Genomic DNA, 26,855 nt, shown 5'->3' with positions numbered 1-26,855 from the left:
ATTGTTTCTAATTTTTCTTTTATATAGCAACTGATGTTGCCATGCAGATCTCTTGGTTGCTATGAGATGGTAGCATTACTCTGCCCCACGATTGGCCCAGGCCTCCTGTGCTGTGTGGTTCTCAGTTGGGCAACCAACACTGAGCTGTTACTATGGTGAACTCTCTAAGTTCTTTTGATTGGTGGATTTCAGAAATAGGTCATCAGTGGAATTCGTTATATTCCATAAGTAAAAACGAAAAATAAATATCATAACTTTTCCCCGTCACCAACATGAAGGAAATGTAACACTTAATAACATAATGAATCACTGTTGAAAGACTTAGGAACCTTCCTAGAACTGAAGTTGATTATTGATTATTCAGAGTTAGGGGCATCAGGCTGCCCAGATGGGGAGGGGTGTGTGTGTGGGGACTTGCATGTAAACTCCCGTCTCTCTGTGGGACTAAGGGTGATGCTGGGGCCTGAGTGTGGAGGGCGGAAGGGATGTGGGTTCCAGGCAGTGCTGATTCATGCTGCATCTTAGGACTAAGTGTTCTTGTGGTATTGGGAGGGCACTAGGACTTAGATCATCAGACTCCCTCCAGAAAGGAAAGCCACTGAGTGCTCCCGGCTGGAGATGGCTTGACACAGGAGTCCAAGAGTCCAGTAGGGCTTGTGCTTGCTGAATCCTCCTCTCTCCCACCTCCTCCCCAGCCTCACACAGGTGGCAAGGTAGGTCCTGGAGGGTCAAGCCTCTGCTCATCTTTACTCTTGACAAATGGCAAGAGAGAGTGGAGGAATGAGTTTTAGCCCTTCTAATTTTGTAACTTAACTCCTTTTTCTACAAGAGAAAGTGGGAGAAAGACAGAAGAAGAACCTGGGAGGAGGGATGAATTATTTCAAGTGCATCATATCTATCTTTCTCTAACACTTGACTAATAGGTCCTATTAGCAGTGATGGGTGGGGTGGTGGGATAAGAGGGAGTGGGAGGTGGGGGATGAGGCTGTATGGGAGGGAGAGAGTCAGGGAGCTCCCAAACAGAACAGGTAACATATTAGGGTGCTAAGGCTAATATTCGAAACCCGGAGTGGATCATTTCTAACACCTCTTTCCTAGATGACAAAATCATTTTTAGTAATAATCACACAATGAAACCAAGAGTAATAATAGCCAGAAAAGAAATGTACTTTCATGACACTTTGTATCATATCAATTAGAGAAATTAAAAATAAATATTATAATCCAAAAAAGGAAGAGTTATGGACTAATACTTTTAATTTCATTAAGGTAGTTTTTGAAGGAAGAGATGAAAACTTAGACCTACGTGTTGGTCTTTCACAGTAATGAACAGCAATCTTACAGTTTCTGTTTTTGCGATTAACTTCTGCAAATTTGTCAATGACTTTGTCAAACTTGTTTTTCTTCCTATATTCATGAAGTATTGATCTATCTTTGATCCAAGAACACTTTCTATTAATTTTACCTTTGAAAGGCTTCTTTCACATGAAGCAATAGATTAAATAAGTAGGAAAAATCTTAGACATAAGGATTCATTTGGCAGAGATGCATAAAAATCCCGTTTCACAATAAACCCCAGAAAATTTAAACACAATAAAGAACTCAAAGTGGTCACGCAGAATGACATAATTGAAGTAACTCAAGTTCTGTTTGTCTTAACAATCACTGTGCTATCATTGTTTATTTTGAATCAATTGTTTAAACAATCAATTGTTGACTATATCGTACAAGAGAGGTTGGAGACTTGTGCCCAAAGCAAGCTTAGTTATGCACTTACTCTCAAAATAAAAGCACGGAGTTTATTCACAGAATCAACTTCCATGTAGCATATGTTTACTAAAGGAGAAGCAGTAAAAAATGTACTCAATTGAAACTTACACTTATACCATTAAAACTCAATAGCAATTGCAGCAATATCTTCGAACCTAGACCAACAAAAGACTTTTTTGGGGTTGATTTATTACTGACATTGTTTAGAATTGCTTGCCATGGTGATAATAGAAAGCAGACTGGCTTTTTAGTTGGTTTTATTATTGTTTTTCAAGTCGTCTCCAGGCCTGCACTGCTGGACGGCCTGCCCCTGGGGCGGACCGCTCCTCCCACTCCTGGTTCCACACTGAAGTACAGTCACTTGATCGTGTCTTGCTGGAGCGGGAGAGTGCAGGAAAAGGTGATAATGCACGAGTTTGAAGCAATGACAGAGAGACACTGAGATGTGGTTGGTCAGCAAATATATGGTAACTTCTCTGACCCTGACACAACCAAATGGATTTTTTTCTCTTCTTGCTCTCATAATAAAAGCAAAAAACAATCAAGCATCATTAGCTTAAGTGTCCTTTCCCATTAAAACATTAGTGCTTCCTGCGGCTTTGTGTGCTATTTGCACTAGGTCTTGCGTGACCTAAGATTTCCACCTGAATTTTTGCCATTTTATTCTATTCTGTGGCATTTGTTGTTTTTTATGGGGCTTTTTTTTTTGGTGAGGAAGATTGGCCTTGAGCTAACATCTGTTGCCAATCTTCCTCTTTTTGTTTGAGGAAGATTGTTGCTCAGCTAACATCTGTGTCAGTCTTCTTCTATTTTATGTGGGATGCTGCCACGGTGTGACTTGACAAGCAGTGCTAGGTCCACACCAGGGATCCGAACCTGCAAACCCCAAGCCACTGAAGCGGAGCACACAAACTTAACCACTACACCACGGGCGGGCCCCTTTGTGGCATTGTTTTTGACCTCTAATTTCATTTTGCACTGAACTCAGCACTGAGTTTATCTTTCCCAATAAAACACGTGACATGCTTTGCTGAATCTTCAGAACTGGTTTAGACACAGGGGCAATGGAATTGGAAGCACGAAGTTGCAGGAACAATTATGAGGGCTAGAATGATTGGTAAGGGGAGGAGGAGGAAAAAATAGCAGAAGTCATGACTTACTTTTCTAGGTTTGCTATGTATGACACTCCCCTTTTTTCCTGTCACGTCATCAGACAGATATATTTAGATCCACCCTTGTATTAATAGATGGTTTCCTGGGTAGGGTGATATAATAGCTCTGGTGACTGAAATTTTACCATTAATTCTGTATTTTCCTTTAGGTTAAATATTGTTTGTTCTGGAAAGCAACTACCTCTTGAGTGCAGACACCTCTGGGAGAAGTAACAGATCAAGTCTCTAACACTTTAGTATAAATGAGTATACTCAATTGCTTCCTCTGTTATATGATTAGCAGGATGTGGATCCTGGGTACTTAGAAAATCATGGACACTTCTCTCAACTCAGCCCTGGCCAGCCTTGAATCTCTGCCTTTGCTTTAAGGAATTCCAATTCCCACATTGGGGAAATAAACAGAAAAAACCCCACTCTGTTGATGATGGGTCTGAAGAAACTTCATATGCAAAGGATAACATGCTTTAATTTCATTTCTCTCCCGAGAACCAGAACTTCTTCCTGGCCTACAACACAGCCCCTTGCTTCCCCTGCAGAGCACCGGAGGCTTCGTGCTATCATTTGTATCTCATTTCTATTCTACTCACATATGTCTGGGGAGAGGGCCCTTTGAGGTTTCTTCTTGGCTCCACTTCAGGCTCCATAATAGTAATGGATCCATGCTTCTTAATACAGTGAGGGCAGGTGGCAGCAATCCAAAGTGGCCTCCACCGAGTGTGTTTGGAGGAGTGGCATTTTCAGCATACATTAAAAAATCAGGAGCCAGCTAGGACAAAAGCCCAGACTGACAGTATGTCCCTAACAAGGGTGCCTGCACCAAGATTTTAAAAAAAGAAAGAAAGAAGGCATTTTCTATTGAATTGAGTTAATGTTCTGTGCCAGCTTTTGTTCTTGGGAGCATCATGTGTGTGTGCATGTGTGTGCGTACATGTGTGCGCACGTGCACGTGTGTGTTCACGTGCACAGGACTAGTTGCTCACACAGCTGCTACCTGAAAAATCACAGGGGCAAGTTGTGGAAATGATGCTGGAGAGTATTAAGAAGGCAGCTGAGAGAGTGACCACAAAGGTTTTCAAGAGCAAATGAGGTAACCTTGACTTTGTTAATAATTTGTATCCTGTCAAGTTTTAAAAATATATTTATGTCAACATAGAATCCAAGATTGTTTATTAATTGACCATCTGGGCGGTTCTGTTCGTAATATGCATGTATTCCAAACACAAGTTGTTAATAGGAAGCACTAAAACTGATTTGGATATGGAATAGGATCCATTATTCTAGGGTTTAGAACTACATACTCTATATCTGTAGTACCACATAAATTCATACTCCATTTCATGAGCCATTGTCCTTCAATATAGCATTTTCCCAGGAATGTGTGTATAAGTTAAATACAGTCCTGCGCTGCATAATGTGGTTTCACTCAATGACAGACCACATATATGATGGTGGTCCCATGAGATTAGTACCATATAGGCTGGGTGTGTAGTAGGCTACACCTTCTAGGTTTGTGTACGTACAGTCTATGATGTTCTCACAATGATGACATCACCTAACAGTGCATTTTTCAGAACATTTCCCTGTTCTTAAGCAATGCATGACTGTATTTTTAAATAAAATCATATTTTGATTGCTCTAAAAAATGAAAATTCCCGTGGCCAAACTTTCCTTTCTGGGGGCCGGCCTTGTGGCTGAGTGGTTAGGCTTGCACACTCTGCTTCAGCAGCCCAGGATTTCTGGGGTACGGATCCTGGGCACAGACATGACACTGCTCATCAGGCCATGTTGAGGAGGCATCCCGCATAGCACAACCAGAAGGACCTACAACTAGAATATACAACTGTTTGCTGGGGGGCTTTGGGGAAAAAGGAGAAGGAGAAGGAGAAGGAGAAGGAGAAGGGGAAGGGGAAGGGGAAGGGGAAGGGGAAGGGGAAGGGGAAGGGGAAGGGGAAGGGGAAGGGGAAGGGGAAGGGGAAGGGGAAGGGGAAGGGGAAGGGGAAGGGGAAGGGGAAGGGGAAGGGGAAGGGGAAGGGGAAGGGGAAGGGGAAGGGGAAGGGGAAGGGGAAGGGGAAGGGGAAGGGGAAGGGGAAGGGGAAGGGGAAGGGGAAGGGGAAGGGGAAGGGGAAGGGGAAGGGGAAGGGGAAGGGGAAGGGGAAGGGGAAGGGGAAGGGGAAGGGGAAGGGGAAGGGGAAGGGGAAGGGGAAGGGGAAGGGGAAGGGGAAGGGGAAGGGGAAGGAGAAGGAGAAGGAGAAGGAGAAGGAGAAGGAGAAGGAGAAGGAGAAGGAGAAAAGATTGGCAACGGATGTTAGCTCAGGTGCCAATCTTTAAAAAAAAAGCAACCAAAACTTTCCTTTCTAAAAAGTATGAGTTAGGAATGAGAAGGTCATTTCCCTCTGTGAGCTCAGTTTTCTCCTCTATAATTTAGAGGGCGAGTGCAACAAAAGATCTCTAACACTGCTTTCCAGCTTTATCCTTCTTTGTTCTAAAACTGTTTTGTAGTGTGAATAATCACCTCATCATTTATTCATCATCTTTTTAATCTGGGGTTGTCATTCTGGGCCGCCTTAATCAAGAGGGGTTCACCTGAATGGGTACTAACAGGTAGTCTGAATTCGTCATTTCTTTCCATTCTTCTTTTGGGATGAAGTGAAATGAGTCATAAGTGAGGAGGTTATCAAAGCACACACAGATCAACAGGAAGACAGAGACAGGAAGAGAGGTTGCGAGACGTCAGCATTTTCCCCAGGCAGCTTGAAAGCAAAAGCAGAGCCCTGGTTGTTTGCTCACAGCTTTTGTACACTGACCTGTCAGCATTGGACTCCTGGCCATGGGGGCAGAGCCACGAGCCTTTCCTGGAACCTGGCAGGCCTCACATGCAAGTGGCTGTCCTGCAGGTGTCTATGCAGGAGAGAAAGTCTGTGAACTGTGTGAATTCCAGGAAGTGAGTCTAGGGTCAGTCCTGGGGCATGGCTTGCCCCTGCCTTTACCCTGATTGACTATTTCTTGAAATTCTCCCTATACCGAAAAGTGCCTTGAAAGAATTTTTTCCTTAGTATTTCTGCTGTGGGAAATTAAGAGCCTCTTCTTGGTGATAGTAAAATTAAGTGATTTTGTACCATTGGTGGCTTTTGGTGGTATAAACCTATTCTTCTGGAAGGAGCCTATGGGCTAAGAATACTTATTAGCATATTTTGAAGGAAATTGCCAGCAAAATATGATCTGCCTCTAAATCATAAAAATTCCTCAATTTGTAGATGTATAACCACACCACTGACAGAAAAGAATAACTTGGTTTACCTTAGCAGCCATTTTATGAGTACCCATTCTTTGTCCAGCAGTGTGCTAACGGTGAAGAGATCAGACCCTCCTTACTGTATTTTAATATTCCCGCATGTCCTCCTCTTGTGGACTGAATGCTTATGTCCTCCCATAATTCATATTTGGAAACTCTACCCCTCCCCCACCAGTGTGATGTATTAGGAGGTGGGGCCTTCGGGAGGTAATTAGGGTTAGACGAGGTCATGTGGATGGAGCACTCACGAATGGGATTAGTGTCTTTATGAGTCACGAGAAAGCTTGCTTCCTCTCTCTGCTCACCACCATGGAAGGATACGTGCAAAAGTTGACAGCTGCAACCCAGAAGAGGACCCTCACTAGGACCTGGCCATGCTAGCACCCCGATCTCTGACTTCCAGCCTTCAGAACTGTGAGAAACAAATCCCTGTTGTTTATAAGCATCCCAGTCTATGTACTTTGTGATAGCAGCCTGAACTAAGAAACCCTCTTAGTGTCAGTATTTTCCAGAACCACATGCTGGTCTATTTTTCCTACCTAGGATTTTGTGATGTGTAACAGCACTCAATAAATTCCAGTTTATCTTTGGTTGTTTATAAAGCAGCAAACTTGCCAAAATTGTCTATTATGCATTTTGACTCTATGCCAGTCAGTAATTTTCTAGGAATGGTTGTTTTCTAATATAGTCTTCAATTCATAGTATGCTGCTGGATTATTTGACATTACTGACTCATCCATCCTATAGTCTCAGTACAATTATTATGACAGCTGACATCATTTACCATAGGGAAGGGAGTGGAACTTACTCTTCCAGTGGTGACTTGACTCTGTTTATAGATAATATCAGAAGGTTGTTTTTGGTAATCATTTTCAAAAACAATAACCCTCTTGTAAATTGTTTTAACAGACTCTCATGCCATCAGAAAATATACTTTGGCTATATTTTATCCTTAGAATTTTGGCTGAACTGATGCAGGTAAATATCACAAAGGTATAGGCTAACCTGGGGTAGGATATACTCCTGAAAACGTGGTAGAATGTCAAAGTTCTCTAGACACCTCATTATTTGACAAAAGTTGTTGGTAAGGGACCCAGGGACGCTACAAGCACCATATCTGTTATGAAAATGGTAACTGAACCCCAAACTCTATAAGAAAATGATTAAAATCCAAATCTGAATATGGAGTTTTAAAGGGAAGGGTGTAGAAAAGGTGATAAGAAGTTGTTGAAACAACTTGCTCAACAATTTTTATGTGGACTGTGGTGGTAGTGACTATCAGAACAAGACTGGAAATGATTTCAGCACCCCCTTTGGCATGCTGTGTAAATGCAAGAGAGGGCAGCTTTAAATTGAATGTGTTTAGTGTAAATTGAACATTTTAGTCTGCGGGCCCATTTCTACCCCTGCCTTACAGTCTTGCTCTCGATGCTTCTTGGTTGTGGGACATGAAGGAGTGGCTGGGATTAGCTGTGCTCCCAGCTCACTCTCCTCCTGCTTTCTTGGTAGCTGCACCTTGAGTTGACCTTAATGGTCTCTCCCAAGGTTGGCTGGAGCTGTCGTTGTGCTCTTGGATCCACTCTTCCTTCAGATCCTAAGAAAACACAACTCAAAAGAGGATTGCGAGCTTTTGCCACCTTTGATCTCTGAGCAGGAAAGGTGACTGTAATATGATTAATGAGCTCAGCTGGACTTTGCCCAGTGGCCAGGGCATGGTGTGGCCTCCCAGAACATTTAGAGGAGGAATGGGAAGAGACTCAGCATGCTCTGATGGCAGTTGGCCTCTTGGAAATGTGTAGGCTTGGAGGAGGTGTCCCATCCCAGCAGGATCTCCTGTCATGGACTGAGAGAGAGACATGCTGAATGGGATGGCCACCCACTCACTCAAAAAGAATAATTCCACCCTTCTGCTAGCTGTCTGTTCCCTCTGATTTAAGCATGTTCCTGTTAAATGTGGCAGAATCTGAATTAGTGGGGGAAATGGGCTTGAGTGGCATATAGAGAGGGGCTTAGCTAGGAGGGAGAACCAGGCAAAAGGGAGATGACGTAGACCATGAACAGATGCGGTGCTCCAGCTCAGAAAGACTATCATCGCTACCTAAACCTTACTGAGTTTAGGCTGTGCCTATTACCTTCTTGGTAAACTGTGTAATGTTTATTGTCCCTTATGGATTCAGTTCTTCTCAATAAGTTTTTCTTTCTTTTGAGAAATGTCCCCTCCTGGTGAAGGGAGGTCTCTGAACTGCTTGGGCATAGGATTGGTTGTACCTGCTGTAGCTATATAGCGGTGCCTTCTCTGGGTGGAGGGCTTGAGCGGGGGGTGGATCTGACCTGCTCAGCTTACTGAGCTGAGCCCTGGCCCAGGGCTGGGTCAGCTGAAGGAAGGAACATCTTTGTGTAATTGGTCTGCATTTTTCTAGTTTGCACAAAGTCCTCTTAAAGTGCCAGTAGCATGTGACCACCATCCCAGGCGGGTCAAGGAGCCGTGTGCAGTGGCTTCCTGGTCAACATGGATAGCTCATGGGTACATCTGAACAGAGTCTATTCCTCTTTAGGTTGCTGCCTACCACTCTGGTATCTGATCAGTGGCAAAACCTTGACCTTCAAGAGTTCCGTGAATGTGCTTGTCTAACTGCTCTTGAGGAAGGCCCAGGTTCCCTCCAGCGTGGGCTCTGACAATAAACCTTCGACTCTGAGAGGACTCTGAAGACTTGAATTTTCCATCCTACTCCACCTCCAATAGTTGTTTGATCTAGGGTGAGTCATTTAACCCTCCAGATCCTTCATTTCCTTACCTGTAAAAAGAGGTTGACAATTTTCACGTCAAGGGATTGTCCTGAGAATTAAACAAGAGAATTCTGGAGACCATTTTGAGATGTAGTATCCTGAACAAATTGAAATGTTAGGAGTGATCATTGCTCCCCATGCACGTTTAGCCTCTGATTCACATCGGGGAAACCAGATGTTCTTGTTTCCATTTTGTAGGGTGGCCACTTCAAAGGCTTGCTGAGTCTGCTTTATAACACCCGTGAGAATTATGCCCCCGTGTTCTGGAAGCAAGGCTGCACCATGAGCTCTCTGTTGCTGTTTTATTGTAGGAAACTTCCTTACAGATAAATAACACTGCTCATGGGAACTTCAGAGAGAAAATCTTCTCTGTGCCATAAACAAGATTTATTTTTGTGAAGTTGGATACTCGTGAAAAGTAAAAGTCAAAAGACTAGGGGACAACTGATGTCAGAAATCTGACTCTCTTTAAATGGACCTCAAAATGTTTTTGTTAGTTTACGGATGATAAGAATAAACATTTGAGGCAGACTGAGACAAATTATAATCTCTTGGGTTATGTGTCTCCCACTCCACAATGCCATCGGCAGCACTCCCAAACTGCTTTCAGAAGAACCTCTCTTTCAAGTCTTTCTCCATACCATTGCATCCTCCTATTAAGATCCTCGATATGTGGACCCACAACTGGGTTGATGGGTGGGTGGAATAGGTAGTAATTGAATTTAAAAAAATCCTTCCATCCCCAAATATCTCCTGAGCATCCCATTGCTGATGACTGAAATACTATTATTAGCCATTAATTCCTTTAGATTAAGAGGTTACTTCCTATTAAAATCCAAGTAATTCCTAGAAGAGTAACATATTAAAACTATTATACCTTAGTGTGAAAGACTTCAGTCAGGGGTCAGCAGACTTTTTCTGTAAAGGATCAGATAGTAAATATTTTAGATTTTGTGGGCCATAAGGTCTCTGTTGCAACTACTCAACTCTGCCATTGTAGGATGAAGGCAGCCATAGATGGTACATAAGGAATGAGCATGGCTAGGTTTCTATAAAATTTCATTTACAAAACAGGAGGTGGGCTGCATTTGGCCTGTGGGATACAGCTTCCAATCCCTGACTTAATTGAATCTTTCAAAGGGAATGACCAGCTGAGAGCAGGAGAAGGGAACACTTGACCCCTGGTGTGGGGGAAGGGGAGGTGACGAGCAGCGTGTGAAGACGTGGGACAAAGAGCCACGGGGAGAGGTGGACGTTGTAAGCCAAACTTCATAGGACTTAGTCCTGTTTAGACATTTAGACATTTTTTTTTTCTGAGTTTGTTGACTCAATCAATTTGTTTACTACATATATTTCTACAACTTATTTAGTGGAGGAGGGTACCCCTTTTTTTCACTCATTTTAATTTTATTTCGTATATCATTCTTATTTAGTATAAGAATTTAATAGCCACAGAACAAGGCAGCTCCCAGTCTACCATTTAACGGCTTAGAATCTTGTTCATGTCAAGGAAGTTGCTAAACATTAAAAAGGAAACCCTTTGAATACAAATAGATTTCAAATGTATTACACTCTCCTTCCTCTGTTTACGTTGAATGCTTTTTGACGCTTGAGTTACATTGTGGCTGGTCTGAGAACTAAATGGTTTTCTGATTTCCTGGAAGCTGTGCATGAAAGAAGCTTTTTCCTTTTTTGTCCAGACAGCATTTTATTTCAGGATCAATGATGGCTGATGCATGTTGCTTAATCTTAGCTGTGACACCTTCTTGACGTAAAAAAAGAATTATTTGTAAGTCTTTTCAAGGCTCATTCAGGTGTCAGTGGGCACGTAGGGGGAAGTGCAGGATACCCACAGAGCTGGCGTTGCTGACGCACCCTACACAGGGCGTGAGCTTGGCCAGGAGCATGGCGGGATTTGATCTAAGACATTACTCCTCTTTGTCAGTCCCTCCTGTGACAGACAGTGCAAGATGGAAGATGACAAATTTAGAATTAGGAATGGAGTCTGCAGCTGTGGACCAGGCAACTAGACTCACAACCACAGCCTCTGAGAAGGATAAAACTGGCCTCTAGGGCAGTGGAGTCCTTGCCTTGGTGCCTGCATTTTACTGTGAGACATGCTGGCTTCTTTCCACCTTTGGGAATAAGCCCAATGCCTTGGAGACAGTCTAATTATCTTTTTATACATTCATAAAGAAGTTTATTTTTGGTAAAGACACTCAAATTGGAATATACTTGATTGGTTTACATTGGAAAAGTAATTTTGGGGCTCATCAGACAAATTACATTAAAAATGCTGAAATGCTTTCCAGCTATTACCTAGTCTAGCCTACTTCTCTCTGTATCAGGGAGACGGAGTAACATTCAGATTATAGGGTCTGTGTTTATTTTGTGTCCCTAAGTATGAATTAGTAAGAGAAAAACTTTGCTTTTAAAAAGGGACTCCAGTTATGTGTTGCTTAACGACAGGGATACATTCTGAGAAACGCTTTGTTAGGCGATTTCGTCGTTGTGTGAACATCAGAGAATGTACTTACACAAACCTAGATGGTACAGCCTACTTCACACCTAGGCCCTATGATATAGCCTACTGCTCCAAGGCTACAACGTGCACAGCACGTTATTGTACTGACTACTGTAGGCAACTGTAACACAATGGTAAATATTTGTATATCTAAATGTATCTAAATATAGAAAAGCTACAGAAGAATACGGTATAAAAGATTAAAAATGGTACATGTGTGTAGAGTACCTGCCACGAATGGAGCTTGCAGGACTGGAAGTTGCTCTGGGTGAGTCAGTGAGTGAGTGGTGAGTGAATGTGCAGGCCTGGGTCAGTACCGTACACTACTGCAGACTTCATAAACACCATACACTTGGCCCACACTAAATTTATTAAAAAATATTTCTTTCTTCAATAATAAATTAACATTAGCTTACTGTATCTTTTTTACTTTATAAACTTTCTAATCTTTTTTAACTTTTTGACTCTTTTGTAATAACAGCTTAAAACATGCATTGTACAGCTGTACAAACGTTTTCTTTATTTCTATCCTTATTCTTTAAGCTTTTTTCTACTTAAATTTTTTTTTTTAACTATTTAAGCTTTTTTGTTAAAAACTAAGACATAAATACACACGTCAGCCTAGGCCTACACAGGGTCAGGATCATTAATATCACGGTCTTCCACCTCCACATCTTGTCCCACTGGAAAGTCTTCAGTGATAATTACACGCCTGGAGCTGTCATCGCCTATGATTATGATGCCTTCTTCTGGAATACTTCCTGAAGGACCTGCCTGGGGCTCTTCTTGAGGAGGTGTGACTCTTTTCAGAAATATGTCTGTGGTGGTTTGCTTGGTTTGTTTCTTTTTTTTTTTTTTTTTTTTTTTTTACCATAGATTTGCTTGTAAGCAGGCAGTGCACTATGAAATTCCTCTCTATTAATGAAAACCTTTTGGGGTTGGGGTCCGTGTTTTCAAACTTTTTAAGGAGCTTGTTGAGATCTGCAAAATCTTCTGCTAAACCCTTCACTGTGAATTTTCTTGGAGGTTCTTCTTTTTCTTCTCCTGCAGTTTCCTTTTCTCTTGCCTCTTCTCCAGCTGTGCATCCTGTTCCAGTTCCAACAACTCCTCGTTAGTCACTTGCTCAGGAACGACTTGTAGGAGCTCCTCAGTAGCATCCTCATCACACCCAGGGTAAAGTTGTCCGCCGTCTCAACCACAGCCTCGTTGATTTTTGCAACCTCCTCATCTTTGGCAAATCCTTTGAAGCCACTGACAAACCTCTTGAGCATCTTCTTCCAGACGCCATTCATACACTCCTTGGTGACATCACTCCAAGCACATGCAAGGTTCTTGATGCAGTCATAGATGTATTCTTTCCAGAACTGCATCAGTGTCTTCTCAGTATCTTCCTCAGTTGCAGCAATAGTTTGGGCAAAGGTCCTCCGCAGGTGGTAGGCCTCAAAAGCTGCTATAACTCCTTGATCCATTGGTTGGATTAAAGAGGTGGTGTTTGAAGGGAGAAACACACCTTTGATATTGGGATGAAGATCACTAATGAAAGGTGATGTCTGGGAGCATTATCAACAAGAAGCAAAATCTTGAAAGGTATGTTATTCTCTAAACAGTATTTCTCCATTTTGCTGGCATGGCAATTTAGGAGGGCATCTTGGAAGAGAATCTGTGTCATTCATGACTTCTTATTGCTCCTGTAGCACACTGGCAGTGTGTGCTTATTGATATGATTGAAGGCCCTAAGTTTCTCACTGTGCCAGATTTGCAGCCTACAACACTGCCCCCAAGCAAGACTGTTATCCTGTCCTTAAAAGCCTTGAAACCTGGCATTGACTTGGCCTCCTTATGGATGGAAGTCCTTTCAGGCATCCATTTTCAGATTAGGGAGATTTCACCCATGTTGAATATTTGCTCTGGTAAGTAATTTTCCTCCACAATGAGCTTATCTAGAATTTCCAAAAATTCTTCAGCTGCCTTCACATCAGCACTCACAGACTTATCATTCACTTTCATGTTGTGAAATGGATAACAATTCTTGAATTCTTGAAACCACCCAGAGCTAGCAGTAAATTCAGCATTGTAGTCGGGTCTAGACTTTTCTTTCAACATCATAAATAAACTTTTTGATTTTCTGTGAGAGATACACTTCTGGGTCTAGTCTTCAATCCAGGTCATTAGAAGCTTCTCCATGTCTGATATAGGACTTTTTCGAATTTTTGTTAGTCTCATCGCCTTCAATTAAACACATCCTTTAACAGTTTCCATCACTTTGTTCTTATTCTTCAAGATCATAGCTATGGTGGAATGGGACATGCCTGACTGGCGAGCAATAATCATCACTGATTTTCCACCTTCATAGTCCTTAATCACTTTTAATTTTGTTTCCAGGTCATTCACTCGACCTGGCCTCTTACTGGCAACATTAGCATTGGATTTTGTACACTTAGGGGCCAGGATGAACAAAACAGCATGAGGTTAAATCAAGCACAAGAGAAAATGATGCAATCAAGAGACACAGTAAACACGAGATGTATGAGGCTGCTGCTGATGTAACATGGCATACTGCTTTACAGTAAATTTTTTTTACTAAGTAGAAAGAGTGCACTCTAAAATAATAATAAAAGTATAGTAAATACATAAATGAGTAACATAGTTGTTTATCATCATTATCAAGTATGATGTACTGTACATAATGGTATGTGCTGTACTTTTATACGACTGGCAGCGCAGTAGGTTTATTTACACCAGCATCCCCACAAACATGTGAGTAATGCGTTGTGCTATGATTTTATGATGGCTACACCATGACTAGGTGACAGGAATTTTTCAGCTCCATTATAATCTCATGGGACCACCATCGCATATGCGGTCCGCCTTTGACTGAAATGTCGTTATGCAGTGCATGACTGTGTTAACATTCACTAGATGGTTTGTACGTGGACCTCTTCCCTCCTTCTGCAGAATATTGTCAGGGATCAGAATGCAGAAAGGACAGAAGACTCTCATCATCTGTGCTGTGTATAGCCAGCTCTAGAAGAAAGCGTTGTACTGCACCTGCAACAGCCAGGGTGCCTCCAGAAGCAGATCCAGTGAGGTACACACATGCATACACACACACACACACACACACACACACACACACACACAACAGAGTTGGTTCTTGCTATTCATGGGGGTTATGTTCTATACAGTTGCCACAAACACTGAATTAGCAAATACTGAGCAATGGCTCCTAGGGGAAATTCAGGGTTAGGTTCCTGTGAGCCTCTGGTCACATTTTCATCAATGGATCAAGATACAATCTTGTTTTATGTGTGTTTCTGTTTAAAGACCTTATTCACATTGCTGATTCATTATCATTGAACTGACGGCCAACAGCACTTTAACTCATGCCTGAATGAAGGTTATCTAACATGAGTATATTCTTGTAAGCCACGTCACAGCCTTCTGGTGTTAGGAACACTAGACAGCACTTGAGCACTATGCTTAGGGGCCACTTTAAACAGCATAATCACCAACGAAAAGCACAAAAATATGAAAATTGTGGCACTAAGTAGACCGTGAAAAGGTCTATTTGTTTACAGTTTGAGAGCTGAACAAGAAGGCAGGGAGTCGCCTCATTAAACTTCAGCTGGAAATGTACACGTTAGGTGACTCAAATTTTTCACCCCTCTGCATGTGCCCATGAATGATGGCAGAAGCTCCTCAAGTATTGACTTGGGGGTTACAAATAAATTTTAGCAAGCAGGCAAATTCACAAATGTGGAATCTGTGAATAATGAGGATCAACTGTACATATATCAAGATTTATTTCAAGGACTTGGCTTACATGATTGTGGAGACTGGCAAGCCTGAAATCTGTAGGGCGGTGGCAGACTGGAAGCTGTGGCAGGAGCTGAAGCTACATTTAACAAGCGGAATTTCTACTTCTTCAGAGAAACCTCAGGTTTGCTCTTACAGCCTGTCAAGTGATTGGATGAGGCCCGCCCAGATTATCAAGAATAATCTCCTTTACTTAGAGTTAACTGATTGGAGCTGTAAACCACATCTACAAAACGCCTTCACAGCAACACCTAGACTAGTGTTTAATTGAACCAATGGGTGCTATAGTCTAGCCAAGTTGACACATTAAACTAACCATCACAGCACCCAATTTAGAGCCCAGGAAAGTAGCCCTGGAGGGAATCTTCCCTTTGCATTTTTCTAGAAGGCTAGTGTGAGAGAGCAGTAACCCATCAACCCCTTCCTCTGGCCTGCGTCAGTGTTTGTTCGATATATTCCACCTTCCACTCTGCAGAGGGACCTCACTCAGTCAAAGCACTGACCACAGTCAGAGACGAGAGAGCCTTTTATTGAACTGCTAAAAAGGGATGGAGATTTAAGCCTCTCGCTTTGATTCACCAAATATGATGTATCTTTGTTTTTAATTGGATAATTTTCTTATCCCTATTGATTCAGGCTCTTTCTGCTCTGAGCCTCTTCCAGCAGCTGGTTGCTCAGCCCCTGCCCTGGAATTAATGAGATGGCTCTGACTGCTCCCAGCAGATGGGCTGCTGCATCCTGTCAGCAGTGTTATTGCGCAGCAGTGGCGTAATTGTCTAGTTTCCAGAGTACCAGGCTTCCCCATTTTCTTGGGCCCATGATGGTTAGGAAAGAAAGGGGGAGGGAACTTGCCCTGTACCTCTCTGTAGCTGGTTGCTATTTGAGGTGTGGTGCATGAACCAGCAGCATTGGCATCACTTGAGAGCTCATTAGAAATGCAGAAGCCCAGACCTACTGAATCAGAATCTGCATTTTCACCCAGATTCCAGGTGATCCATATGCAGAGCAAAGTTTGCAAACACTCTCTAGGTGGAACCTACAGTCCTTCAACCCTCATTGTGTAGGTCTTGAGCCCTGATGCATCTTTCAACCTGTTTTGAATCGGGTATCCCAGAATAACTCTGCTCTACCTGGTGCTGGTCAGTGGACACCTCCATCCTGCTTCCCACAATTGGGAGCCCTTGAATAATCCCACCTGCCAAAACTGGCCTGCATTTTTCCTTTCCCTGGTTGGGCATGACTTTCTATTCTCAGCACCTCCCCAGGAGCACTACTTCTGCCCTATCCTGCCCTATGTTCTCGCCAGCTCCCCTGCCCCTTGAATGACTGTTGGGTTCTACCCGCCAGCATTTGTGGGGAGGAGTGACTGGAACTTCCTTTTCAGAACTGACTTGGACAGATTCAGACACTAAAGAGCACATATCAGAGAGGAAGTAGAATCAGCTGAGAGATTGAGGGAACATGGGGTCAGTTTCTGGATGTCTCACTTCTGGAATGATCTGAGGTCAACACATGATCTCTACTTAAGCCTCCATTGCCTCAATTCTAAACTGATGGGAAAGCTACCTTTGAACACCCTCTGTAAAATCCTTTAAACCAGTTTGGTATTTTAAAGATTCTCTATGCCTTTGCTTTTGAGGCTAGTTTAACAAGGGATCTGCGGCCAGCAAAGAGTTAGAGTGTTTATTTCACTAGCAGTCTAATAGTCCCTTTTGTTTTTTATTAAGCATGGAATCCATTAACATGTCATTATGGGATATCACCATGCCATGGAGTGAAATGGTTAATCGAGTGGCATGCCTTTAATAGTATAGTCTGTAATTATAAAGGCTATTTTTGAAACCCCACATTTGATCATTCCTGAAGAGGGAGGATTTCTCATCATGAAAACCAGCTATAATCTGGAGAGTAATTACTCATATTTCCTTTTCCTGGCCTTATGACTATAGGAGTAGGCAATGGATTGGTTCAGAAAATAATCTCAAGCTTTTCCCACTTAAAAAGTATGTCAATTTCTAGGTTCATCACCTGTGTCTCCAGAAGTGGAGAACATATAGTCATAAGCTGAATAATCAACTCCAGCCTGCAATTTCCTGAGGGTCATTTTCATGACCTGTCTGAATCACCACACGGTTAATATGATTGCCATTGTATCCAGATGGACTAAGTGCATGTCGATAGATGTGCAAATCTACTTGAGCAAAATAAATTAATCATACAAGTAGACTGACTTACACATGCCTGGAACACCGTGAACTACAGATCTTCCTCAACGTACGATGGAGTTACATCCGGATAAATCCATTGTTGTAAATTTTGCAAGTCAAAAATGCATTTAATACAACTAATGTTTTGACGACCATAGCTTAGCCTAGCCTACCTTAAGCACACTCAGAACACTTATATTAGCCTACAGTTGGGCAAAATCATCTAACACAAAGCCTATTTCATAATAAAGTACTGAATATCTAAGTAATTCATTGAATAGTGTACTGAAAGTAAAAAACAGAATAGCTTTATGTGTAAAGAATGGTCGTAAGTGTATTGGTTGTTACTCTTAACGATCATCGTGGCTGACTGGGAGCTGCGGCTCGCGGCCACTGCCCAGCATCACGAGAGAGTACATGTAGTACTGCATATCACTAGCCCAGGAAAAGATCAAAATTCAGAATTCAAAGTATGGTTTCTACTAACTGCATATTGCTTTCACACCATCATAAAGTCAAAAAGCTGTAAGTCAAAACATCGTGAGTTGAGGACCCTCTGTCTTGCACTACACAATTCTAGGAGGACACTCTTACTATCCATGTGAACGAAGTTCAGGTGCAGTGCTCAGCCTGTGGGACTGCATGTCGAAGCCCTAGGAAAATTCTTTTCCTGATTCTGTGTGTGACTAATGTCTTGTCAGCCATCCATTTTAGCCCAAATATCACCTTCTCAGAAAGGCTTCCTTGACTGCTTAATCCAAAGGAGCTGCACCCTTACTCCCCATTCTGTTTATTTCCTTCATGGTACTTAGCATAGTCTGAAATGATCGAGTTTAGTCTCTGCCTCTCTACACCAAACTGGAAGTTTCTGGAGGGCAGAGATGTTTGTCTTGTTAGAAGCCTGATACACAGTGGGGGCTCACCACGTGCTTGTGGAATGAGTGAATGAGATACTCAATGTGTGCATTTAAAGCAATGCCCACAAAATGGGAAATTAGGAATCTTTTATCCTCTCACCAAAATGCTAAGGTAAATTTTCTGCCATGGTTATTCTTTCTGGAAATTTTTGTTTTGTATAATTTCTTCTGTCCCGGTTTACCTTGGCCTTTTTTCCCCGACCTCTGCGATCTTAAGGTAAAAATAATGACCCTAAACCTCCCTAAAATGAGAGAACCAGTTGGCATTTGAGTGCCTACTGAATACCAGACATGGTTACAAATACAAAGCCACGAAGATCATGGTCCTTACACCAATGACGAGGCAAGACATAAATAGGAAATGCTGATACTTTTTGATTATTCAAGCTATGCCTGTGTTCACAAGGACTGATGGGGAAGAGAACTATCTTTCTTTGCTCAATATCCTCAGAACTAGAAAGATATTCCTTTAAAATGTATTTTTTCTAGCACCATAAAAACTTTAGCACCAATTTGAGGAAAGAACAGAAGAGTTGTCACAAAGAAATATACGATTAACTACCAAATTAATACGACCATGACTGCTACAGAAGACTGTGAGTTTATTTAGCCTGAGATAGAGAAGATTTTATGAAGGTTGGCACCGAGTCTGGGGTCTTAAAGGGAACGTGGTCGGATTCCTGGTTTGAACCTAAGTTTTTTATGCTAGCAAGGCTAAAATATTTCCAAGTACATCTGATAAGCCCGCTGGGCAAATAGCTCTCAGATGTCCACTTGCATGAATAAATTGTCAAGGCTGACTCTGCGGGGGTCAGGGACAGGAGACTGGGAAGGACTCTGGTCTGAGCCTGTGGAAAGAGGGAAGATGCCCAAGGAGCTGCTTTCAGGAAGGATCTGAGTCACAAGGCTGTGAATAGTGTCCCCCGGAGTCCAGGGGATGGAGGCTGGTCTAGCATCTGTGCCTTGGGAACTCCAGGGGCCGCAGTGCGGGCAGCTTGAGGGTGGTGCTTTGGGGTGATCAGGAGAAAAGACATTATGGTATTCATGGAGGGCATGGCAGGAGTGTCGGTCTCAATTGGAAGCATGAACATGGGGCGTAAGGATGGCCAGAGCAGGAAAGGAAGAACATGGTGGGGCCACATGTTTGTGGTGTGTCGTGAGTACACATCAAACACTGCCTAGGGTGAAATTTCTGGGCGTGACTTTGAGGCGCTCCAGAGGTCTTGCCTCACTCGGATGGAGCGATGTAAGGAGCTGCTATTGCTCCTATTCACAGGCCAATAAAGCTGAAGAAACTCAGGTTACAGAGTTTGAACGGAGATATTTGAGAAGCTGGGTCTACAATGTGGTGAAAAGATATGAACAAAAGATTGGGAGTAGGAGCGTGCACATCGTACTCTAGAAACAGGGTTTTGTAGTGGGGGTCATGGGAAACTGGGTGCAAAGATGGATTGTGGTCAGAAGCAGAAGTACCCAAATGGCCAAGCTAAGGAGGTTGTCATTGGAGGCTGACCAGCAGGAGAGTAATTCTAGGAAAGCAGGATTCAGGGAGATTTACCTGGGCCAGGTGTTTAGCAGTGGTTTTTAACCTTGCTTTAGCAGTAGCAACATTTTGTGAAATGAAATCTAATGAGAACTCTTCATAGGTATGAGGCAGGTCAGACCAGACGGGTAGAGAGGGAGGAGAGGGGTGGGGAAGATGGGGCCTGGGGTGCAGGGTGATGCCCAGCGGTTACTTCTTGGTGGTAGGATAGTTGGGAGGTTAAATTTTTATTTTCTAACTGGTATTTTCTAAAATGAACAGTTATTAGTTCTATAATTAAAATTCCAAAGCTATTTTAAAACCTAAAACAATTCATTGCTTTGCTTTTAGAATCAGTTCATAGCTCATCTCCTCAGAAAAATCTTTCTTCTTCCTCTGGACCTCACAGATTTCCTTCTAGCACATCTGGCATGCTTTTTGGTGCTTATGGAGAGATTCACAGAGGTGCAATCTTAGTCCATTCAGGCTGCTGTAACAGAATACCGTAGACTGGGTGGCTTATAAACAACAGAAATTTATTTCTCACAGTTCTGGAGGCTGGGAAGTCAAAGACAGAGGTGTGAACTAGTGTCTGGTGAGAGCCCGCTTCCTAGACAGCTGTCTTCTCACTGTGTCCTCACACGGCATAAAGGGCAAGGGAGCTCTCTGGGGTCTCTGTTATAAGGGTGCTAGTCCCATTCGTGAGGGCTCCACCCTCAAGAGCTAATCACCTCCCAAAGGCCTCACCTCTAAATACCATCACATTGAGGATTAGGGTTCAACACACGAATTTTGGGGGAACACAAACATTCGGTCCATACATATAGCAGGCGCCTACTGTCCAAAGTGTCTTTATGTTGCCTTCCTAACCAGTCTGTAAACTAAGGTCTGTACACTTACTGAGGTCAGCTTGCCTTATTCCGAATATCCTTCCTATTCATCAATAGGTGCTCAATTAATGCCTATGAGCTAAGGAAAGACCCTTTGGCTAAGCTGGGAGGGAGCAGGACAGGAACCTTGCTGGTAGCCATTAAAGCCCCATGTGGAATGTGGCCTACAGCTTTAGGAACTTTTGCATGTATCTTGAATGTTGACCTGTTTTTAAATCAATTACCGGCTGGATTCCTACTGCTATCTGAAAGGACAGGGACGCTGGTATATTTTTGGTCCTAGCCAAAAGAGACTGTATCTGAAAAGATTCTGCCATGTACTCAGAACTTCATCTTTTACTAATTAGGTTAGGAGAGGACAGGAAAAAACTGTGGGAGGCTGGATGCTAACACCGCTCAGCCTTGAAGCAATGCCAGGGCGATGGGTAACGAGTGGCATGTGTCACTCTCAGGCTTCGAACCTGCCAGATGCACGTCTGGTCACAGGTATTTCAAGTCATACCTCCACCTGCCCATGCAAGGCCATTTTGCTCTCTCACCCTCTCTCCTTCTGCCCTGGTGTTGCACATTTCACACACACAAACACATATACACACACACAATCTCAAGTGTTGTGCTTTCCTTTGTTAACTCTTTCAATACGCCTTTGGTTTCATAGATCTGTATGTTTTGGTTAAAACTGGTCCCTTTTGGGTCATTGGACTCACAGAGGTTTTTCTCTATCTCCAGTTCTTGGTTCTTCTGGTAAGTGCCTACAGGAAACAAACACAAAGAGATAAACAGCAGAAACCGGTCCCAGAGGGCTTCACATTGAAGCCATTTCATTATGTAACCACAAAAAAAGTCCCAAACAGGTGGAGACCAGGATGGCATATAGATGACTTATTCTTTTTAATATTAATAACAGTCTAAAGGAAGTTGCAGTGATGAGTCAGGGGTTAATATTGCTGATTTTTTTTTTAAAGGTACGCTTTTTTTTTGGTGAGGAAGATTGGCCCTGAGCTAAAATCTGTTGCCAATCTTCTTCTTTTTTTTTTCTCTTTTTCTCCCCAAGGCCCCAATACATAGTTGTATATTCTAGTTATAAGTCATTCTAGTTCCTCTGTGTGGGATGCTGCCACAACATGGCCTGACAAGTGGTGTGTAGGTCTCTGCCCAGGATCCCAACCGACGAACCCCGGGCTGCCAAGGCAGACCACATGAACCTAACCACTCAGCCATGGGGCGGCCCCTCGCTGACGCTTTACTAGAATATCTGATCTATTACCACTGCCAGGCTTAATGGGATTCAATATCCCAGTCAGCGTCATTGTATTACCCATATTGTGCAATCAGAGATCATTTTTGCAACAGCTGAAGAAAACAAAGGCCTAAAATCAAGGAGTTCCAGCAAAGAGGAAGGAAATGAGGCTTCCTGCCAGCTGAAATGGCTCATCCAAAGGAAAAAAGGATTAGATAAAGTGAAAGGTGTTTCTCAGAGATGAGCCCAAAGCTGCTTCTGTTTTCCTGTAGCCTCAAGCTGGGGCTAGCTTTTAGGATGTTATGACCCTGAGTGGCTAAAGGCAATTAATTGCGTCATGCATAAAGCTCCTACTAAGCCAGGGCCAGAAACATCCATCTATCCTGATGTGGAGGATCGTTTACTCACGAGATCTGTGGCTTGCCCGTTCTCCACCTCTGGAAGCCAGCCAAGGCTAACCAACCTGGCATTTCCAACGGGGACAACCAGGGACCGTGCAGGTGAGCTCTAGGGCTCCAGTACAAACTGGCCTTATGGGTGTCCCCAGAGCAATTCTGAGTTCTGGGGTCATCTCTACAGCCATTCTTGGCTCTCTCAGGGTCTGTGAACCAATGAGGCTGGGCTGTGAGATGTCCTCTTCTCCTTAAAGAAGGGTCTCCTACATGTTGCTGTCACTTCATTCCTGCTGCTAAAAACCTAGCCCAAGCATACTACATTTTATCTGGACTAGAAGGGAAAGCAATTTCCATCTCACGGGCCAATTCCAATTAATTGGTAGTGACTACTGGAGCCCTATGTTGAAAAGCATTGTGAGTTTATCAGGAAAGAATGTGGTTGTCCATTAACGGTGATTGCCATGGACACAGGAGGGAGACCGCAGCATGCATCCTGATCTGGACCATTACATTAGCCTTCTAAGTGGTATGAGTACCTCTACTTTCTTCCAGAAAAAGATTAACCTTCTAGCAGCATTATTTGACAACATCTTATAAAAAACTTCAACCCTACTCCACTTTAGCAACTCAGACCTATTCTACCTCTATCTGTCTATCTACCCATCCCTTATTCTTCCAGCTCCATCACTCGCTTTCTCCCAGTCCACCTCCACTCTTTTCTCCTAACCCATCACTGACATCATGGCTGGATCCTAGGATATATCTCTTCCGTCACTCTCTTGCCGGCAACCTCAACCTCTCTGTCCCCTTCCTTTTGCTGTGTCAGTCCCACAAACCCATTTCTATGGATCACCCCAACCATTTTCCTTCTTTCTTCCTGTGTGAGGGCTCATGAGGGAGGCACTGGAATTCACACTCTTGTGTTTTGGATTTGACAACCCGTGTCCTCCAACTTCAGCTGGGTTCTCAGCACAGGCCCCCTTTCACAGGCCCGATCAGCATCATTTCCTCCCATTTCTTCCAGCTACCATCTTAAACCTTAAACCACTGTACCCCTGGCCCCTCCCCAACCATGGCCACCCTTCTCTCAGGAGATGACCAAGGCTTCTGTTTCGGTCAGTTTGGGCTGATTTAACAAAATACCATGGACTTATGGGTGGTTTAAATAACAGACATTTATTTTTCACAGTTCTGGAGGCTGGGAAGTCCATGATCAAGGTGCTTCCATACTCATTGTCTCACGAGTGCCGTCTTTCTCGTTTGCAGAGGGCTGCCTTCTTGCTGTATTCTCATGTGGCAGAATGAGAAAAAGCTCTGGTCTCTTCTTCTTGTAATGACATGAATCTCATCATGGAGGCTCCACCCCCATAAATTCACCTAAACCTAATTACCTCCCAGAGGCTCACCTCCAGCTGTCATTACATGGGGGACTAGGGCTTCAACATGTGAATTTTTGGGGGACACAGACACTCAGTCCCTAAAGCTTCTATTTCATGAACTCCCTCAATGACGCCCCTCAGAACTTCAGGCTCCCCTGCAGCTGCCCTCACCTTCCAGCCCTCTCCTCTATTTTCTCTCCCACCCAGAGACAGCCCTGGGGCTCTGGATCCAATCTCTCTTGGGCTTTTGCTCTCTCCTTTTTTCTTCTTCTCCCCAATTCTGGACCTTCCCTTGCAGGCCAGAAACATGGTCATATCTTTCCTTCTTAAAATAACAAACTCTCTCCCCAGCCTGCCTGCCACTGTCCCTCTCCCTCGCAGCCAAGCTCCTGGAAACAGTCCATTCCTTCCCGACCCTGTCTACTTACCTGTCTTACCTGTTCACTTTGCAACAGACCCTATCTCTTTTCTTACCTCTCTGGACACCAGGCCTTCCTGGTTCTCCTTTTTTCCCCTTGATCAGTCCTCCTCAAGCCCTATCCTTTAAATGGCTGAGTGGCCTGGAGATTTGAAAGTGGGTCTGTTCTAATGCCAGAGGCTGATCCTGTAAGCACCATGCCACGCCCTAGTCCTTTCAGAGCTGTCACCAGGTGAAGAGTGAACTACCTTCCAGGGCAGGCTCTGGAAGGTGGGCCTTGTCACACCTGAGGATGGAGAAGACGGAGAAGGTAACATTCTGTTATCCATAACAACTCAGTTTCCAGCAGTGGGAAAAGTATGAAGAACGTTCACATTCCACAAATTCCTAACCTGCACTGTTGCTTCTGTAGCATCCTCTTTAGCTCTGGCTAAAGAATGCAAAAAATGTAAATTTCCTATTTGAATAAGACGCCTGTATTTAACTGCCAGTATTGTCACACAAAGGGTACCTAAATATCTGTTTACAGTGAGGGCAGCAGCCAGAACCAAACTGCCTACCAGGTTCAGGGACCTGGGACACCCAAGGGACTGCCAGGATTTTGCTCCAAAAAGGATCTGAAGGAGAAGGAAGACATTTCTCCACGTCCTGGACTTCGGGATTAGGACTCTGGTGTAAAGGAGAAGAAAAAAGAAAAGACTTCCCTCAAACTCCTTTATGAGATGGAGAATTTGCCCTGAGTGGAAAGGGTTGGGCTCAGGGTCCCAAAAAGGGTTTGAGGATCACCCCTGGACCCTTCCCAACTGGCCTGGTTGCGACTGGTCTCTGGTTCGTCTGAACCTAGCAGGCCTGTGCTTTCAGAGGGCCAGAAAGCTCAGACCAAGCAGCCTCTCTGAGCTCTGGTAAATGTTGACATCCTGGGACACCAGGTGGTGTCCCAAATCAAACACCCCTTTGTAACTTGGATCCTCGATTTCTTTTCCTGTGGCTGGTGAGGCCTAGGAAATAAGCTATCCTTGGAAATGCAGCCCCAAGGTAAACAACTGAGAGGCTCACCAACCAGTTGGAGAAGTTCCACTTCCTCTGCAGAATTCGGGTTTGGGAATAATAATGCTCTGCTTCATAAGCTACATTCCAGTTTCGAGGGCCCAGTGACTGTAACCATTCATCTCCATAGACAATTAGGCTCTCAAAGTCCTTCTCAAGCCGGGGAGGCTCTCGTGTCTGTCCCTCACCAGCTCTGGGGGAGATTTCGGATGGGGCAGTGCCACAGTGAGGCGGGTCCCAAGATGTGAAAATATAATCAGACCCACCATTTGAGAAACCAGAGTACTAATTTCCTAAAGTGCTTAGTCACTTTTAGCCACTGATTGCCTCCTCTGTGGTTGGGCCCAGTGTGAATTTGAGTGACTCATCTATTAAGGCAGGGAAAATACAGAAGAGAACAGCAGGCTTTTTACCAATCTTAGATTTACTGGCTAAATGAATTTGGCATCTGGTTGGTGTTCCTTGTACCTCATTATTTCGTAATTTTTTTTTTTAAGAAAGAGCTTTGGGGGCCAGCCTGGTGGTGTGGTGGTGAAGATCATGTGCTCCACATTGGCGCCCCGGGATTTGTGGGTTCAGATCCTGGGTGTGGACCTACATACCACTCATCAAGCCACGCTGTGGTGGCGTCCCACATACAAAAGAGAGGAGGATTGGCAGAGATGTTAGCTCAGAGCCAGTCTTCCTCAAGCAAAACAAGGAAGATTGGCAACAGATGTTAGCTCAGGGCCAATCTTCCTCACAAAAAAAAGAAAGAAAAAAAGAAAGAAACAGAAAGACCTTCGGTAATAAGACTTCAGCTGTGTTGGTAGAAGATCAGCAGTAGTAGCTCACCTTGTAGTTTTCTCAGTGTGAATGTATTTCCTTTTTCTACACTTGGTGCTACAGATTCTTCCAGTGGTTCACTTGTGGGTGGAATCCCCACTTTCCCTTGCTTTCCAGCCCCTACCAGAGTGTGGAGTGCAAAAGGCGATGGAAAGACAGCATTTGGGAAAGCTGCCCACCCAAAAGGAGCCCAACCCAATCCCAGATGACTTGGCTCCATTTTGATGGGGATTTCTTATTGTTTTTCTTTTTTCCTTTGAGATTGGTTTTCATTATCCATTTTTTCCCTAAGTGGACGAAAACTGAAAACTATGGATCTTACATTTTAATTGGGGCCAGTACTATTCTAACAATTAGGAATTTAATGGATGTTTTTTAAAAACTCAACTTGGCATAAAAAAAGTTTTTTGCTCAAATTTTTCATGTGTTGATGCAGGAAGGTAGGGAAAGCCATTTATGTCCAAAATAAACTATTTTAAGATATGCTCTGATAGTAGACTATTGACCAGTTCTATATTTCTTTTATTGCCTACAGATTATGGGGACCCTTGTGGATGTCACCACCAAGCTAGTGTGTGTTATTACAAATATTGCCCCACAGTCCTCTAACTTTCCTTATGAACCCTTGTTGAGTGGGTTTGAGACAGAAAACCA

At 43.4% G+C, this 26,855-nt stretch overlaps 1 long non-coding RNA gene across 2 annotated transcripts in view; it reads left to right on the top strand.

Moving 5' to 3' along the window:
- Positions 1-469: 469 nt before the first annotated feature.
- Positions 470-26,855, top strand: part of LOC139075544 (uncharacterized) — a 69,054-nt gene continuing 42,668 nt past the window's right edge. Inside the window, exons 1-2 of one of the 2 annotated variants that reach the window (XR_011526034.1) lie at positions 566-713; positions 8,790-8,991. This is a non-coding gene — a long non-coding RNA (uncharacterized lncRNA). Of the gene's footprint in view, positions 714-8,789; positions 8,992-26,855 lie in introns of both variants that reach the window. The other variant, XR_011526033.1, reaches the window with a different exon arrangement.

The sequence above is a fragment of the Equus przewalskii genome, chromosome 14, assembly GCF_037783145.1.
Source record: "Equus przewalskii isolate Varuska chromosome 14, EquPr2, whole genome shotgun sequence".
NCBI lineage: Eukaryota > Metazoa > Chordata > Mammalia > Perissodactyla > Equidae > Equus > Equus przewalskii.
Note: the sequence above shows the minus strand (reverse complement) of the source record. Positions and strands in the feature narration are given on the sequence as shown.